The following is a 12,244-nucleotide window of genomic DNA, read 5'->3' on the forward strand; positions in this document are numbered from 1 at the left end:
GCAGCAGAGAAATTCATTGATAAGTTTGCCAAGGCCACAGGAAGCAGTTGAGGCCAGTACATTGGCTATATTTAAGAGGGAGTTAGATATGGCCCTTGTGGCTACGGGGATCAGGGGGTATGGAGGGAAGGCTGGGGCGGGGTTCTGAGTTGGATGATCAGCCATGATCATAATAAATGGCGGTGCAGGCTCGAAGGGCCGAATGGCCTACTCCTGCACCTATTTTCTATGTTTCTATGTCATCGCTGATGAAAATCCAACACACTTAACAGCTGCATCAGTACATATGTGTGATGAACAAGTATAAAACAAAGACTGTTTACCAATAGCACATAATTTCTGAGTTGGAAATTATAGCAAACTCAAGCTATCTCATTATATATTCCAAAATCCAAAACCCGAAACATTCCTGGCCCCAAGCGTTTCGAATAAGGGGTACTCAGCCTGTATTAAGATCTAGTACACAGATTTATAGTACTGAAGTAGTATTTGTAATGTTCTAATTTGTTCGGTATTTCATTTAAATACATCATTTGTTGGCAAGTAGTTAAGGCGTCAGTCTAGTGATCTGAAGGTCGCTAGTTCGAGCCTCGGCTGAGGCAGCGTGTTGTGTCCTTCAGCAAGGCACTTAACCACACATTGCTCTGCGACAACACCAGTGCCAAGCTGTTTAGGTCCTAATGCCCTTCCCTTGGACAACATCAGTCGCGTGGAGAGGGGAGACTTGCAGCATGGGCAACTGCCAGTCTTCCTTACAACCTTGCCCAGGCCTGCGCCCTGGAAACCTTCCAAGGCGCAAATCCATGGTCTCACGAGACTAACAGATGCCTATTTATTAAATAGCAGATTGTCTTTTTTATACCTTTTTAACCATTTCTGTAAAACTTCAGCTAATTGGAGCAGCCTCTTAATTGGGCCAAAATATACTGGTCCTGATGTGTCCCAGTTAACTGGAATCCATTGTATCAGAAAGTAATTTCTAAAAACAATTAAGGCAAACTATATTAGTGTGAAGTGTGAATCGTTAACAGATTACAATTGGACAAAATATCTGGATACTATACTGTTCTGACATACTGCTACCTCTAAGCTATAAGTACTATGAATAGATAAATGCAATTCTATTCTGTACTAGCTTAAGGATCTAGATTCCACAGACCTACTTTGTGAATTAACAAACAATACCTATTGACAAACATAAGATGCTTATGATACTGCAAAATAATCCAGTTTCAATGAAAATTGACAACTAATTCGTCCAAAGTTAAATAGGTAGAAGTCATATGATATTTATCAACTTGAAACATATCAATTATAATTATACACATAATGTATTAACATAAGCAATCATACCTTTGTGCGACTGTTTTGATTCCAAAATCCTTGCCTGGTAATGAAAGTGAACAGATTATTTAATTATGATCCCATTTTGTCACGCAGTGTTATACAACACCAACTTATCTAAATAGTTCAAAATTCAAACATCCAGGACCATGCTGATTTCACACCACAGCTTTTGATAAATTTCTTTCTCATTGGTGATGTTGCCAGGACTCATTAGGTAAACGGTGTTTTTTTTTGCCAATATAGCAGTCTAAATAGATCAGGGTTAATTTGCAGATTCAGTTGATAATAAGCAAATGTATTGTTGACATTCAAATTGATAACACTAGAACATAAAAACAAGGTTTTTAAATCCTGAATCCTTGTTAGGCATTTCTCAGACTACATTTGGGAGTATTCTGAGTAGTTCTGGCCCCCCATCTAAGGAAGGATGTGCTGTCATAGAGGATCTAGGGGAGGTTCATGAGAATGATTCCGGGAATAAAAGTTAATGCACAAAGAGCATTTGATGACTCTGAGCCTGTACTCACTGGAGTTTAAAAGAGTGAGAGCTTATCTCATGGAAACCTACCGAATATTGAAAAGTTTAGTTGGCATGGACGTGGAGAGGAAGTTTACAATAGTAAGAGAATGTTAGAACAGAGGCCACAGTGTCAGAATAGAAGGATGCTCCTTACAACAGGGATGAGGAGGAATTTCTGTAGCCAGAGGGTGGTAAATCTATAGAATTCACCACAGACAGCTATGGAGGCTGAGTCATTGGGTATATTTAAAGCGGAGGTTGACAGGTTCCTGATGAGTAAGGATGTCAGAGATTATGGAGAGAAAGCAGGAGAAAGGGGTTGAGAGGGAAAATAAATGAGCCATAATTGAATGGCAGAACAGATTTGATGGACCGAATGGCCTTATGCTGTTCCTACATTGTTAACTCTTAAAATGGTCAGAGCTGAGAGGGGCACTTAGCAATAGCAAGGTAGAGACAAAAAAACAAGAAATTGAATTGACTACTTTTGAAGCCGTTTCCATTAATTACTGTACTTGAAAACATATGCAATATATTCTGCAGCATTCCATCTTAGACAGTAAAGAGAAAAAAACCTGACTAATATTATTTACAAAGGGAATATCCCCAAAACTTCCCAAGAAAGAGGACCAATAACTTTCAGATAAGTCACCTTCATCATGCAATAACCACTATTGTGCCACATATCAGGTCAATGTCAGTCTGGGCTATACGCTGTGTTTACAACTATATTGTATTAAAGTATACATTTTTTAGCTAGAAGAGTTTCTAAAAAGAATCCCAATCTCAAATAGCAAGAATCCTCAAACATGCAAAAAAATTTTCTAGTGTTTCCAAACATGGAAAAATAAGCAGGCCATTTATTCCCTCAAAGTTATCCCACTATTCTAACAGATCATAGTGAAATCCTTTCTCGTATTATCACATTTGAAATTTCCCATGGGTTAGCAAAATTAGGCAACATTTTAGAATCAGTAGATCAGACAGCAACTGTGGAAAGAGAGACAATGGTTTAGGTCCAAGACGCTACTATTCATCAGAACTCGGGAAGTGATAAAATCAGTTTGTTTATGACACAGAGGAAGAGAGAAAGATGATAAGAGAAAGGAAATATCTCTAGATGGACGAGGCCAGGATTGCCAAGGGGATAAAATATAAACTTAGGGAACATCCTCATCTTCCATCTGGGCAGTTTGCAGCCTTTCAGACTCAATATTAAAGTTTACAACAGATAATTTCTTTCACATATACATGGCACGACCTCCTGGGCAAGTGCTACAGACCTCCATTTCACACTTTATGTCCCTTTTTCTTGTATTTTCACTAACTGCTCCATTAACCCATCAGCCAGAAGACCTAAGATCCTTACAGCCTGTGCAGATCAGCTAGCAGAGGTATTTTCAGACATTTTAACCTCTACCTGTTTCAGGCTGTGGTTCACCCCTACTTTAAGACCACTATCATCCTGGTACTCAAGGAAAACAAGATAATGCGTCTTAACGACTGCCAACCAGTGCCTCAGATATCGACCATCATGAAGTGCTTCGAAAGGCGAGCCATGGCACGCATCAACTCCAGCTTTCCAGACAACCTCAACCCACTGCAATTTGCCTACCATCGAAACAGGTCTACAGCAGATGCCATTTATGTAGTCCTACACGCATCCCTGAATTCTCTGGACAAAAGACACCTACATCAGACTACTGTTTATTGACTACAATTCTGTCTTCAAGGTTCCTTATAGCCAGGGGAGGTAGTGGAGGTAAGATCCAACTACCTATTAAATGTTCCCAATGGCACGCATCTCAAGTAGCTTCTGACAACCAAGTCCAGCTCCTGGCCTTCATGTGTGGCCTAACTACTAAGCCTGGCAGAATCATTCTTTTTTTTTGGCATGTGCCTGCGTGCGTGCGAGTCTGTGCGTGTGTGCATCCTTGTTGATGTCTTTTTCATGGCTTTCTGGGAGAGAGGGAGAGAGGGAGAGAGGGAGAGAGGGAGAGAGGGAGAGAGGGAGAGAGGGAGAGATGCGCCACTCCTCACATGGACATTTCACAGTATTTTTTCCTTTATTTTATGAGGTCGAGTTGTGATCTCCACACTCAACCCGGCACGGATGGAAAGCGTACTCGGGAGCGGACCCGACTGGTTTCGAACCCAGGAACCTCCACTCCTGGGTCCAGCGCTGATGTCATTGCGCCACCAGCCGGCCCGGCGGAATCATTTCTACTGCAAGAGAAGAGGCAAAGGTGGGCTCCTGGTACCTTAAAATCAGTTGCTTTGGGCAGAGGCGGATCATCAGCTGGAGTTGCCAGCTCATCTAGAAGGAAAGCTCTGATCTCAAACCTTTGCTACCTTGCGGCTATACCCACTCAGGGGGAAGCCACTGGGAGTAAACCCCAAAGAAAAACCCAAAGCTGGAGTCCCTATGGCAATCTACGTTGAGTTCGACCCTGACTTGCAATTCCTGCGACACCACTGGTGCCAAACTGAATCAGTGTCTACTGTTCCTTTGGATTCATCAGCTGCATAGAGAGGGAGGAATTTGCTGCATGGGCAACAGCTTGCTCTACATATCATACTGCCCCAGCTTGCGTAATGGTTTGTGTATCATGTAGACAGCTGGGATGCAATATCCATGGTCAACGGAGGACCTCTGCCTTCATTACTATTATTCCAAGCAAACTCATCACCAGACTCTGAGCTGTAGGAGTCAAAGCCTCTCGCTGTAACTTGACTTCCTGACCAACAGACCAAAATCACTCAAGATCAGCAGCAAAATCTCTGGCATGATTATTTTTTTAAACACTGGTGTTCCACAAGGTTGTGTCTTAAGCCCCTACTTTACTCCTTGTACACTCATGACTGTGTGGCCAAATTCTACCCTAACTATCTACAAGTTTACATAACGGTTTGTATCTCAAATAACAAAATAAGTTGGAGTACAGAAGAAGATAGAGCTTAGTAACTTGATGTCATGGCAACCTTTCCCTGAATGTCAGAGGAATGAAAGAGTTGGTGATTGACTTTAGGAAGGAGGTGAAGCACATGCTCCATCTACATCAACAGTGTTGAGGCTGAGAGCTTCAAGTTCCTAGGAGAGAATGTCAGTAGTGGCCTGGCCTGGCCTGGCCTAACAGCAGAGTCACCAGAGTCAGGTAAAGCTCACCACGCCTTGACATCTTCCAAAAGCTAAAGAGTTCTGGCATGTCCTCATCAGCCCTTACCAATTTTTATTGTTGCATCACCAGAAAACATTCTGTCTAAATGCGTACAACTTATATAACCATATAACAATTACAGCACAGAAACAGGCCACCTCAGCCCTTCTAGTCTGTGCCGAACTCTTACTCTCACCTAGTCCCACCGACCTGCACTCAGCCCATAACCCTCCATTCCTTTCCTGTCCATATATTTATCCAATTTAACTTTAAACGACAACATCGAACCTGCCTCAACCACTTCTGCTGGAAGCTCGTTCCACACAGCTACCACTCTCTGAGTAAAGAAGTTCCCCCTCATGTTACCCCTAAACTTTTGCCCCTTAACTCTCAACTCACGTCCTCTTGTTTGAATCTCCCCCATTCTCAATGGAAAAAGCCTATCCACGTCAACTCTATCAATCCCCCTCATAATTTTAAACACCTCCATCAAGTCCCCCTTCAACCTTCTACGTTCCAAAGAATAAAGACCTAACTTGTTCAACCTTTCTCTGTAACTTAGGAGCTGAAACCCAGGCAACATTTTAGTAACACACAACAAAGTTGCTGGTGAACACAGCAGGCCAGGCAGCATCTCTAGGAAGAGGTACAGACGACGTTTCAGGCCGAGAACCTTCGTCTGTACCTCTTCCTAGAGATGCTGCCTGGCCTGCTGCGTTCACCAGCAACTTTGATGTGTGTTGCTTGAATTTCCAGCATCTGCAGAATTCCTGTTGTCAACATTTTAGTAAACCTCCTCTGTACTCCCTCAATTTTACTGACATCGTTCATATAATTTGGTGACCAGAACTGTACACAATACTCCAAATTTGGCCTTACCAATGCCTTATACAATTTCAACATTACATCCCAACTCCTATACTCAATGCTCTGATTAATAAAGGCCAGCATACCAAAAGCTTTCTTCACCACCCTATCCACATGAGATTCCATCTTCAAGGAACTATGCACCATTATTCCTCAATCTCTCTGTTCTATAGCATTCTTCAATGCCCTACCATTTACCATGAGAGACTTGTTCTGGAGCTGCTCCAGCCTATGGTCAGGCCACATTTAGATCCCCTCCAGTTCGCCTACCAGCCCCGACTAGGAGTTGAGGATGTCATCGTCTACCTGCTGAACCCTGTCTACACCCACCTGGACAAGCCAGCGAGCACTGTGAGGGTCATGTTTTTTGACTTCTCCAGTGCGTTCAACACCATCCGCCCTGCTCTGCTGGGGGAGAAGCTGACAGCGATGCAGGTGGATGCTTCCCTGGTGTCATGGATTCTTGATTACCTGACTGGCAGACCACAGTACGTGTGCTTGCAACACTGTGTGTCCAACAGAGTGATCAGCAGCACTGGGGCTCCACAGGGGACTGTCTTGTCTCCCTTTCTCTTCACCATCTACACCTCGGACTTCAACTACTGCACAGAGTCTTGTCATCTTCAGAAGTTTTCTGATGACTCTGCCATAGTTGGATGCATCAGCAAGGGAGATGAGGCTGAGTACAGGGCTACGGTAGGAAACTTTGTCACATGGTGTGAGCAGAATTATCTGCAGCTTAATGTGAAAAAGACTAAGGAGTTGGTGGTAGACCTGAGGAGAGCTAACCGGTGACCCCCTGTTTCCATCCAGGGGGTCAGTGCGGACATGGTGGAGGATTACAAATACCTAGAGATACGAACTGACAATAAACTAGACTGGTCAAAGAACACTGAGGCTGTCTACAAGAAGGGTCAGAGCCATCTCTATTTCCTGAGGAGACTGAGGTCCTTAAACACATGCTGGACGATGCTGAGGATGTTCTACGAGTCTGTGGTGGCCAATCTCTCTGAAAGCTTTGAAAACCTACTTCATCATCCACAACTCCACCTATCTTAGTATCATCTGCATACTTACTAATCCAATTTACCACCCCATCATCCAGATCATTAATATATATGACAAACAACATTGGACCCAGTACAGATCCCTGAAGCGCACCACTAGACACCCTCCTCCAATCTGACACACAGTTATCCACGACTATCTGGTGTCTCCCATCCAGCCACTGCTGAATCCTTCTGACTACTTCGATATTAATGCCTAATGATTGAACCTTCCTAACTAACCTTCCATGTGGAACCTTGTCAAAGGCCTTATTGAAGTCCACATAGACAACATCCACCGCTTTACCCTCGTCAACTTTCTTAGTAACCTCATCAAAAAACTCAATAAGATTTGTCAAACATGACCTTCCACGCACAAATCCATGTTGACTGTTCCTAATCAGACCCTGTCTATCCAGATAATTATATATACCATCTCTAAGAATACTTTCCATCAATTTACCCACCACTGACGTCAAACCCACAGGCCGATAATTGCTAGGTTTACTCTTAGAATCCTTTTTAAACAATGAAACAACATGAGCAATACGCCAATCCTCCAGCACCATCCCCGTTTCTAATGCCATTTGAAATATTTCTGTCAGAGCCCCTGCTATTTCCACACTAACTTCCCTCAAGGTCCGAGGGAATATCTTGTCCAGACCCGGAGACTTATCCACTTTTATATTCCTTAAAAGCACCAGTACTTCCTCTTCTTTAATCGTCATACTTTCCATAACTACCCTTCTTGTTTCCTTTACCTTACACAATTTAATATCCTTCTCCTTAGTGAATACCGAAGAAAAGAAATTGTTCAAAATCTCCCCCCATCTCTTTTGGCTCCACACATAGCCATCCACTCTGATTCTCTAAGGGACCAATTTTATCCCTCACTATCCTTTTGCTATTAATATAACTGTAGAAACCCTTTGGATTTATTTTCACCTTACTTGCCAAAGCAGCCTCATATCTTCTTTTAGCTTTTCTAATTTCTTTCTTAAGATTCTTTTTACATTCTTTATATTCCTCAAGCACCTCATTTACTCCAAGCTGCCTATATTTATTGAAGATCCCTCTCTTTTTCCGAACCAGGTTTCCATTACCCCTTGAAAACCACGGCTCTCTCAAACTTTTAACCTTTCCTTTCAACCTGCCAGGAACAAAAGGATCCTGCATCCTCAAAATTTCACCTTTAAATGACCTCCATTTCTCTATTACATCCTCCCATTAAACAAATTGTCCCAATCCACTACTTCTAAATCCTTTCGCACCTCCTCAAAGTTAGCCTTTCTCCAATCAAAAATCTCAATCCTAGGTCCAGTCCTATCCTTCTCCATAATTATATTGAAACTAATGATATCGTGATCACTGGACCCGAAGTGCTCCCCAACACAAAGCTCCGTCACCTGACCTATCTCATTCCCTAACAGAGATCCAACACTGCCCCTTCTCCAGTTGGTACCTCTATGTATTGCTCCAAAACTTGGCATGGCAACTGCTTTACAAGTGACCACAAGAAACTGCAGAGTTGTGGACACTGCTCAGAACATCACAGAAATCAGCCTCCCCTCTACGGACTCTACCTATACTTCTCACAACCTGAGTAAAGTAGCCAGCATAATCAATGACCCCCACCCATCCCTCTTCAATCCCCCTCTTATTGGGCAGAAGACACAGAAGCCTAAAAGTACATTCTACCAGGCTCAAGGACACCTTCTACCCCACTGTTAGCACTGTCAAACAGACCTCGTGTACAATAAGATGAATTATTGGCCTCACCATGTACCTCATTATGATTTTGCACTTTATTGTTTACCTGCACAGGACTTTTTCAGTAGCTTTTACACTTTACTATGCAATGTTTTCCCTTTTTCTTTCTCAATGCACTGTGTAATGACTTGATCTGTCTGAATAATATGCAAGACAAGCTTTTCACTGTACATGTGACAATAATAAACCAAAAACAATATTCTTAGCCTCACCTTACCAGCAATATCCTCTTTATCCTTGCCATCCTTCCCCAAACTTCTCTGCAACCTAAATCTACTTGTTTTGGTTGCTTTACCAGTTCCAATGAACGATCTTCAACCTGAAATGCCAATTCTGTTGCTCTTTCCATAGATGCTGCCTAACCAGGTGAGCTTTCCGAGTTTTGATGAGATTTCCAACATCTGCAGTTTTTTTTTATTTTCATTTCTTGACACTGCAACACTGTAGTACATGTGCACCACACAGAACTAGCAGCATTCAAGAGACAGAGCCAGGTCATCCCACAAACAATTAGATCAAAGGTATATAGGCCTGCTGCATTCAGTGAACAATTAACCAGCAAACTAAAGGAGGAGATGTCAAGAACATGGCCAGTCTAAAAGACAACGGAATGTCAATAATAAGATTTGAAACACCAAGTGGAAGAACTATCTCAATATATCCATTGCTAATCTAAATTTATCATCCAGAAATCCACTCCCACTCCTCATTTTCTCCCACAGATACCTAGTCCTTTTGGCATATCTTGTTCCTTAGAAATAAAATCAACAATTTATTCTTATTCACTGACTCACTGTTTAGTTTGACAGCCAAGAATCTGTGCGTTCTGAGCAAAACCCAAACTGAGTAGGTTGTTGGTGCTGTTGGAGAGCACTGTTGAGAATGCCTTAAATTACCTTGGGCAGTAACTAACAGTCTAAAATGAAATGCTTAAGAATTTGAATATTGCCATGGAAATGGACAACTCCATAATTAGCCACATCTCCAACTACAACAACACCATTTGGCTGACAATGTGGAATATTCAGTTGGTTAGTTAGATCACTGGATCATAAATTTAGAATAATGAATAGGCAATGAGAAATCTAAAGTTAAATTTCTAAACTTGGAGCTGAGTTCACTTCAAGAAGCTGAGAAGGCGATTGGTAAAGGGCTGAAGAAAAAGCTGAGGGAGGAAGGGGTTGATTCCTCCTTCAGCCCTTTATCTCATCCAACTATCCCCTCCCAGCTTCTTACTTCATCCCTATCCCCCACTCACTCACCTCCCCCCTCACCTGCCCGCTTGTATTCCTTTCCTCTCGCCCACTTTCTTATTCTGATGTCTTCCTGCCTCCCTTTCCCATCTCGATGAAGGGTCTCAGCCTGAAATGTGGAGTGGTTATTCCCCTTCAGAGCTGTTCCCTGACTTGCTGAATTCCTCCAGCATTTTCTGTGCACGTTGCTCAACAATTTCACATAACTGGCCTATTCATTCTGAGATAGATCCAGTTCTGATTTAAAATTAACCTGCAGCAATAATTCAACTTTGCACTTTCCACATATGCTGCCCAATCTGCTAGTATTCCTATCATTTTCTTTTATTTCAAATTTTCCTTTCTATTTTATCCTCATTTATCTTCTAAGACCATAAGACATAAGAGCAGAATTAGGCCATTTAGCCAATCAAGTCTGCTCCACCATTCAAGCACGGCTGAACCTTTTTTGCCCTCCCAGCCCCACTCCCCAGCTTTCTCCCTATAACTTTTGATGCTGTGTCCAATTTAGAAACTATCAAGCTCTGCCTTAAATACAACTAACAACCTGGCCTCCACAGATGCCTGTGGTAACAAATTCCACAAATTCACCATCCTCTGGCTAAGGAAATTTCTCCGCATCTCTGTTTTAAATTGACGCTCTATATCCTGAGGCTGTGCCCTCTTTTCCTCAACTCCCCCACCATGGGAAACATCCTTTCCACATCTACTCTGTTTACGCCTTTCAACATTTGAAAGGTTTCAATGAGATCCCCCCTCATCCTTCTAAATGCCAGCGAGCACAGCCCCAGAACCATCAACGTTCCTTGTATAATAACCCTTTCATTCCTGGAATCATCCTTGTGAACCTGCTCTGGACCCTCTCCAACGCCAGCACATCTCTTATAAGATGAGGGGCCCAAAACTGTTCACAATACTCAAGGTGAGATCTCACCAGTGCCTTATAAAGCCTCAGCATCACATCCCTGCTATTGTATTCTAGACCTCTTGAAATGAATGCTAACATTGCATTTGCCTTCCTCACCAACTCAACCTGCAAGTTAACCTTTAGGGTGTTCAGCACAAGGACTCCCAAGTCCCTTTGCGTCTCAGATTTTTAGATTTTCTCCCCGTTTACAAATTAGTATGCACATTTATTTCTACTACCAAAGTGCATGACCATGCATTTTCCACATTGTATTGCATTTGCCATTTTCTTGCCCATTCTCCTAATCTGTCTACGTCCTTCTGTAGCTTACCTGTTTCCTCAACACTACCTGCTGCCTTTTCTACACTGGGATACCCTGCTTGCATGATGCATGGGAGACTCATCTCTTACACCGCCAGTACCTCGGAAGAAGCACCGGAGACAAGGGAGAAGGCCCGGCGTCCTGGTGAGGCTAAGATAGTATGCAAACCGGCCGCTGCTCCCTAGCGTTCTCCTGGCTAACATTCAGTCCCTGGATTACAAGCTTTGTGAACTGAGAGCCAGAATCTCCTATCAGCAGAAATAAAGGAATGCAACTGTTTGTGCTTTGTGGAGACCTGGCTGACAGAGGAGATACCAGATGATGCTATCAAACCTTCTGGGTTCTCCCTGTTCCAGGTGGACAGGTCAAAAAACCTCACTGGGAAGAGTAAAGGAGGACGGGTATGCTTCAAGGCCAACAATACTTGGTGCAACCCCTAGAATGTGCAAGCACTCAAATCCTTTTGTTCCCCAGACCTGGAATACCTAGTTCTGCTGTGCAGACCCTACTGGCTGCCTCGGGAGTTCACGGCTGTTATCATCACAGCGGTGTACATTCCACCGCAGGCTGATACTGACGCGGCTCTCAAGGAATTGTACGAGACCATTAACACACTGGAGACTACACACCCAGAGGCTGCCTTCATTGTCGCCGGTGACTTTAATTGTATGTCGCTGACGAAAGTCTCTCCAAAGTTTTGTCAGCACATCCAGGTGAGCACTCGTGGAGATAACACACTTGACCACTCCTGCACTCCCTTCCACAATGCCTACAAAGGTCTCCTTCGCCCAGCTTTTGGAAAATCAGATCACTCTTCGATCCTGCTTTTGCCAACGTACAGGCAGAAGCTGAATCAAGAGGTGGCCATGGTTAAAGCCGTCCACTGTTGGTCCAACCAATTGGCCTCCATACTGCAGGACTGCTTCGATGATGTCTACTGGAATGTCTTCCATGATGAGGATGTCTCCAAGCGGACTGATGGAGTCATGAGCTTCATCCGGAAGTGCATCAACGATGTTGTCCCACAGAAGTCAGTCAGGGTCCTCCCAAACCA

General features: G+C 43.2%; 1 protein-coding gene across 5 annotated transcripts in view; it reads right to left on the reverse strand.

The window, feature by feature from the left end:
• The window catches only part of fars2 (phenylalanyl-tRNA synthetase 2, mitochondrial), a 425,604-nt gene that overhangs the window by 409,751 nt on the left and 3,609 nt on the right, over positions 1 to 12,244 (reverse strand). For all 5 annotated transcript variants that reach the window (XM_072283671.1, XM_072283673.1, XM_072283674.1 and 2 more), the window contains exon 2: positions 1,354 to 1,387. The gene's annotated coding sequence lies outside the window, so the exon portion shown is untranslated. The remainder of the gene's footprint in view (positions 1 to 1,353; positions 1,388 to 12,244) is intronic.

The sequence above is a fragment of the Mobula birostris genome, chromosome 19, assembly GCF_030028105.1.
Source record: "Mobula birostris isolate sMobBir1 chromosome 19, sMobBir1.hap1, whole genome shotgun sequence".
In the NCBI taxonomy this organism is placed as follows: Eukaryota; Metazoa; Chordata; class Chondrichthyes; order Myliobatiformes; family Myliobatidae; genus Mobula; species Mobula birostris.